This window comes from Oryctolagus cuniculus, chromosome 5, assembly GCF_964237555.1.
Source record: "Oryctolagus cuniculus chromosome 5, mOryCun1.1, whole genome shotgun sequence".
In the NCBI taxonomy this organism is placed as follows: Eukaryota; Metazoa; Chordata; class Mammalia; order Lagomorpha; family Leporidae; genus Oryctolagus; species Oryctolagus cuniculus.
Window position 1 is genome coordinate 111287695 of NC_091436.1, and position 7366 is coordinate 111295060.

Sequence of the window (7366 nt, forward strand, 5' to 3'; positions counted from 1 at the left end):
CATGGCAGGCTAACTCTAGACATCTAAGCATTTCAGATTTAATTCAAAATGTCAGGAGGGGCACTACATAAAAAGACTTGGTTTCTGACCACTAAGAATTTATAATCTAGTGAGGGAAATTGACCTGAATTAAAATACAAAGAGGAAAATGCACTATGTGATATGGTCAAATACTGCACTGCAAAATTGTGGAGAAAAGATATATCAATTGCTATTAGCAGGATGAAGCAGGGCTTCCAGGAATGAGTGATAAGGAATCTGGACAGCCAAAGATAGTAAAAACCTAAGTCACTTGCAGAAAGCCACAATAAGCTACAAACTGAGTTAGTATTCTTACCTTTTTTAACACTCAGAGAAATCAGCACAAACTAAGCTCTGCACTTGATTAATTGACTCAGAGTAAATAAAAATAAGCCAAGTTAACCTAATTGTCTCAGAGAATAATAATTTTAGTATATGCTACATACTTTTATTAGTTCAAAATTAATTTTAATACCTCTTCAAAGTATTGGACTATCACATCAACTTGAACACATACTCATACATTTTATATTAGTGAGTTGTTTACCTATGTCTTGATAAATCTATGTTCTTGATTTGCATACCATAGAGAGAATGCATAGAATAGAAAATGATGTCTTTTAGCTATAGATTTAAAAGATGAGTATAATTCAAACTGTTAAGTCCCCAAAAACATCTGTTTTCAAAGAAAATATATCATCTTACAATGTAAGAAAATTGAAGCCGTGGTTTCAAATATGAGACTAATGAAAAATTTTATTATATCAAGATTAACATACATGGATGGGTGAGGAAACTATTTTATACATATATGAAAAGAAAACAGATACAAATTAGCAATCAGCATAGCACAGATAGAATAAAATAATTGAAATGAAATCTGAGGTGCATAAAATATTCTAATGCTAGGCTTAGGAATGCATTTATTGCATTTTATTTTTCAGCTATAGAAAACAATGTTAAACAATTCTCAATTTAAATTAATTATTGTGAGTTACTCTATAAACATTGCAAAAAGATTTATCAGAATTTCTAAAGAGTAGCATTATAAAACTATTTCAAATGAAAGTCAAATAAATAATATGTTTGGAGGTAAAATTGAAAAATAAAATCCAGATACTATATTTATAGTGAAAACAGAATGGAACCCTGAAAGCTGAGGCTAAAAAATCCAGCATATATGGTTCTGATATATTCTGTTAGAATTTACAGTATTACTGGTAATACTTTCCAGCTATCAAGTATTCAGCTTTTGAAAACTACTTATCTTTTCCATTGAAGTCAAATATCTGATATGGGCAGAGTTTGCTCTTATGTACACAACTAGAACTTCAAAGTCAATACATCATGGGGAAAATAATAAGCAACTTTTGTTCCATGACTAGTAACTCCCATTCATGTTTTATTGAGGTGACTCAACATTATGTGGGTAATGATATTGGTTATATGTATTCAAGGACCAAACGTACAAAAAATAAAAAGACTGAAGAGCAATATCCTGGGATATCTTCATAATAACAGTGGAGAGAAGACATTTATAGGAAACAGTGCACAAGACTAGTCTCAATGTTTTTCTCTAAAGAAAATAATTTAATTCTCCAAAAGCAAATAACATTGTCTGTAGAATATCAGAACAGGAGAATGTTTATATAAATTTAAGATTGAGAGTAAAAAGGCCTAAAAGGGTTGAACAAAAGGAAGAAAATGAGGGAGGGAGGGGAGGAGGGAGAGAGAAAGGAGAAGAAATTTCCTGAACCTGCTCTGGGTTCCCTCTCTGCATTGTGGCCATGTCCTAAAAAGCAGGGATTTCAAAAAAAATATTATCAGATCCACTGTTAAAGCGTGACATAGGAAAATGTCCAGGAAAAAGAACAGATGCATAACAAGAGATGATATGCTTGGATGTCAAGGGGTAGCCCAGTAAAAGGGTAGTACAATATTCTAAGTAATTAGATAAGGCCTGATATCTTTACTAAGCAATATAATAAGAGAATCTTCTCATGCTTAGGCAAACTCATCATTCAAGTCAAGCAATGGCAAAACCTCCAATTAATAGTAACAATAATTTATACTTATATAACATATTTCAATGCGTATTCCTTAACCTAATCATCAGAACCAGTAGACAGGTAAGGTCTTATTGCTGATGTTTATAGATGAGGAACACACAGGCCTTCTATTGTCTTTGTTTTAAAAATTTATGTTTATTTATTTGGAAGGCAGAGTTACAGGGCTGGGGGAGGGGAGCTGGCAGGTTGGTGAGTGAGACAGACAGAGAAAGAGAGAGGTTTTCCACCTCCTGATTCACTCCCCAAAAGGCTTCAATGACCAGGGCTGGGCCAGGCTGAAGCCAAGAGCCTAGAACTCCATCCAGGTCTCCCACTTGGGTGCAGAGGCCCAAGCACTCAGGCCTTTGCTTTCCATTGCTTTTCCAGTCACATTAGTAGTGAACCAGATCAGAAGTGCAGCAGCCTGGACTGGAACTGGTGCTCAGATGGGATGCTAGTATATTGTAGGTAGCAGCTTATTTAACCCACTGTACCATAGTGCCAGCCCCAAGCCTCATATTGCTTTCCATCACTCATAAAAGCAGTGATAAAAGTAAAATGAGAAGCCAGCTCCTCTCAACTACTTGTCCATTGCCTATATTTTTATACTATATGATATCCTCAGCCTGGTTGTATTGGAAAAATATACTGAAAAAAAAGGCTAAATTTTCCTCTATGACTTCACTGCTTACAAGAGAAGTCTTCAGCATGAAAATATCCAGTTAACATAATAGACTCCAGTTTTATGTATTTTTTTACAGAAAGTTTTTAGTTTTTAATGAACTTATAAACAAAAAATGTACCAACTTTAAAATAAAAATAAAATCCCAGGTCATATAGATATTTAAAACAATTTCATTTATCTAAGCAACATATATACATGTCCAGTTGTAATTTGTTAACTAAATTTCTATGGCAAATATGCTTTTTAAAAAAAAACTAAGAACATTATAGAGTTAATGCAGAGTCCTAAGGACTATCACTAAGTTTTTTTAAGTCTTCACTTTAAATGCTGTTATTTCTAGCACAGGTAAGCAGGCAGAGTCTTTTGTATGCTCAAACACCAGAACCTTTGGTTGCTACCATATCAGCTCATTTGCAAACAAGAAGCTAACCATTTCAAACATGTTTTAAATGAACAACTTGCAAACTCCTGGGGTGGAAAAACCCTAAGAATGAACAATTGTGAGAATTTACAACCACCACAACTGAGGCTGAAGACCGTTCATACCGTTCCTCTGAAATGAGATTTCAAGGTAACAGAACTGAAAGTAAAGGATCTTAAAAAATGCCATGTGCACAATTTCTCCACTAATTTCTGTACGTCAACCAGTTAACTTTTCCACTTGAAAAAAAAAAAAATGTTAACAGAAAACCAGACACCATATTTCACTATCTCAGTTAATATTCACAATTACAATGGTTACAACTCAGGATACAGCATCATCAATGCTGCCCAGAGCCAGTTTATAATGAAATTAGGTTTTTTTACACCAAGTAAATGGTTATCCCCAACCACCGGCTATTGTATATATGAATTAAATTTCTAGACTGGGGAGAAACACATGCTGCTTGGGTCATCCGCTCGGCTTCTTCTGTTCCACAATCCTGTTAGAAACCTTTCATGTTATGCTTGGCTTTGTCGGTTTGCTTGCCTGCGGGGCTTTGGGGCTGCTGAACCTGCCCACTGGAAGATGCTGCCTGTTGTGTTCCTTTCTGCTTTAACATTGTCCAATCAAATGTGTAGTCGTATTGGTGGTGCAGGGTCCTGAAAAGGATGCGGAAGAGCTGCCTCAGATACATGTAATCTGGAGCTTCCTCAAAGCGCAGCCCACGGCAGTAGTTTAAGTACATGGCAAACTCCGTAGGAAACCCCTTACATAAAACTTCCACAGGAGTGGACATCTTCTTCTCACTAATCTTTTCGTATTTTTGTTTCTTTGTTGCAGCCTTCAGTCCTTGCCATGGCAGGCTGGTTCTATTAAAATACATCAAAACGTATCCTAACGACTCCATGTCATCCCGGCGACTCTGCTCAATACCGAGGTGTGCGTTGATGCTGGCATACCGCGCAGTGCCAGTGAGGTTTTTATCTTCTCTGTACGGTATGTGTTGCCTGGTCCTGTTGTCTCGGTACTTTTTGGCCAAACCAAAATCAATAACGAATAACTTATTACAGTGCCGTCCAATGCCCATGAGGAAGTTATCTGGTTTAATGTCTCTGTGTATGAAATTCTTTGTATGCACATATTCAATTCTGCTGATCATCTGGTCAGCCAACATAAGGACAGTTTTCATTGTGAACTTCCTTGAACAGAAACTGAAGAGGTCTTCGAGGCTGGGTCCCAGAAGATCCATGACCAGCACGTTATAGTCTTTCTCCTGACCATACCACCGTATGTGCGGGATGCCGACCCCACCCTGAAGAATCTTATAGAGTCTGCTCTCGTACAGCAACTGAGGGTGCCTGGCCTTCTGCGATTCCAGCTTCACTGCCACTTCCTCGCTATTGGTGAGGTTAACCGCCAGATAAATGTCCCCGAAGGAGCCAGACCCGATCTTCCGCACCAGTTGGTATTTCCCTCCGACGATTAACTCGGCCTTGGAGCCGCTGCTGCTCGCCATCCTGAGAGACGAAGATGGAGGCTGGGGCAAAGCCCCGACACCTCGGAAGGGACGACGGAGGCCTCTGAGGCTCGTCCAGGGGGCAAGGCTGTGGAGAAGGGCGGCCGGACGCGGACAACCGAGGCCTTCCCCTCCGGTACAGGGCGCAGAGTCGTCCAAAGGGGACAGGCTCACCGCCGCTCAGCCAGGTTTCTTTGTGCCCGGCCGCCGATTGTGAGGCAGTTGGTGGGGTTACTAGGCTGGGCCTCTGGTTTCTGGGCAGCTGCTGCTGACTCGCTTTCGTGGTGACGTCGTGGGCTGGCAAAGGGGCTCCGTGAGTCAGGGTGGAGAGACCGCTGCAGCTAGAGCCGCCGCCCCTGCCCGGAGGGACCTCTCTCACTTGGCCCATGCCGCCATCTTGTTACTCAGGCGCCAGCCCTGAATCCAGTTTTATTAAATCTTCCTTCCTCTTTCTGTCCTCTAATGAAATGTTAAGCAACCACAGTGCTTCCAAAGATTTAAGATGGAAAAACCGGCTGCAAATACTAATGAATGTTATTTGAACCGTTGGTAAAATGATGTACATTTTAAGGAATGTGATGGTGATGCAAGGCGTTTTGACCAAAGTAAAAAAAGTAACAAAACTTGAATTTAAGGTATAAAATATCCATTCCAATTATTAACTCAATATTTATTATATCTTAAACTTTATAAAGTTTATCGAGGTCATATCAGAGAGTAACACAAATCTTTATTTCCATTTACTTTTTATTTTGATACCTCCACAACACATTGCACTAAGGTTCACTATAGACCACGGACAGAATGTACTGAACAATGAGAAGCCATGGCAAAGGTATTTCCAATTCTGTAATATTCACAGTTTTCAATTAGAGCACAAGTAGACTTTTTAAATGTGCTATCGAGAAATTCATTGCCTGTAAAACGAAAGCACAGAGAAAATGAATGGATAGGAAAGTCTGTTTCAGTGAACTGTAAGCTATAGAGACAAAGGAAAAAAAGAAAGCAAAAACTTTAACTTCCCTTTATCTCTCTGTCTATTCCAAAGCATGACTGCCTTAATATTATACCTGTGGAAGACACTCATGTGAAAACCTACAAGATCCCAGGGCTACTATCCGTCAGCACTTGGTTTTCAGTCAGCTGTAGGTTCTCCCCTTGAGTATTAGCACAGAATAACTTGACTTATGTATTTTCAGTGGATGCAAATGTCAACCTTATCACCAAGGAAGACATACAGTATCCAGTTCTGGAAGCTGAATTCTGTTTCATAATGAGCTCAAATCTCCCACTGTGATCAGAACTTATAGCAAGAAAAGCCAGAGGTCAGTGTGCACAGAGGGTTACCTCAGTGTCCCACTCAGTTCCTGGACCTGCTTGAAAATGTCAGTTTCCACAGTGGGTCTTGGCAAGTTGCTTTTAAGGAAGTATATAGCTGAAATAAAGCAGAGATGGGGAAAATATCTTCTTTCTTTTTGTAAAGAAAATCATAGCTCATCAAGTTATTATGAGAGTGTCTTTTGCTTTTTTCCACATTTCCTTGAAATGTGCAGGGGAAAATTATCAATACATAAAATGTAGTCAACATAATCACCATTAGATTTCAACTGTTGTGCTTGTGCAGCTACTGGGGTTGTCTGGTCTACAGAGGTGATAATGTGGCCTGAGCCCTAAGGTTCACTTAAACTGTTTTGTTCCAAAATGGCGTTGGGTTCTTGGGATACCATAGCAAACAATAGGCTGGGTGGCTTCAACAAGACATGTATTAATTTGCAGTTTGGGAGGCTACAAGCCCAGTTGTTCACATGTCTGTTTTCTTGAAAGATGTCTTTCCTTGGTTTGTAAAAGACCAACTTCTTGTGTCTTCCCACATTTTCCTTTTGTGGGTATCTCTGGTATCCAAGTACATGTCCAAATTTCCTTTTCTTAAAAGAACACCAGATTGGAATTAGTGTTCATTCTAACAGCTTCATTTTAAACTGATTATATCTTTAAAAGACATTTCCAGCCACATTCTTAGGTACTAAGAGATAGGACTTCAGCATATGGATATATATATATATATATATATATATATTGACAAGCAGAGTGGACAGTGAGAGAGAGACAGACAGAGAGAAAGGTCTTCCTTTGCCGTTGGTTCACCCTCCAATGACCGCTGTGGCTGGCACGCTGCGGCCGGCGCACCATGCTGATCTGAAGCCAGGAGCCAGATGCTTATCCTGGTCTCCCATGGGGTGCAGGGCCCAAGCACCTAGGCCATCCTCCACTGCACTCCCTGGCCACAGCGGAGAGCTGACCTGGAAGAGGGGCAACCAGGACAGAATCCGGCGCCCCGATGGGAACTAGAACCCGGTGTGCCGGCGCCGCAGGCAGAGGATTAGCCTAGTGAGCTGCGGCACCGGTCAGCATATGGATATTGAGGGAAATAATTCAGCCTATAACATCCACCATGTGTCAATGAAAATTGGTACCTACTATAATTTATTGGCATGTAGCAGTTACAGTCAATAGACAAACTTTCCAAATTATATTTCTATTTTCAGCATCAGTACTAAGAATTTCATAGATTGACTAGTGGTCCTTACACTAGTGTTCTGGTACAACCGTTCATGTTTCCTATGTCTACCTTTTTATCTTGGGCTCTTATTTTAGTATACCTATTGTACTAA

The 7366-nt window shown here is 39.6% G+C and overlaps 1 pseudogene; it reads right to left on the reverse strand.

Moving 5' to 3' along the window:
• Positions 1 to 2855: 2855 nt before the first annotated feature.
• LOC100337904 (casein kinase I pseudogene) lies at positions 2856 to 4928 on the reverse strand (annotated as a pseudogene).
• Between the last annotated feature and the right edge of the window lie 2438 nt (positions 4929 to 7366).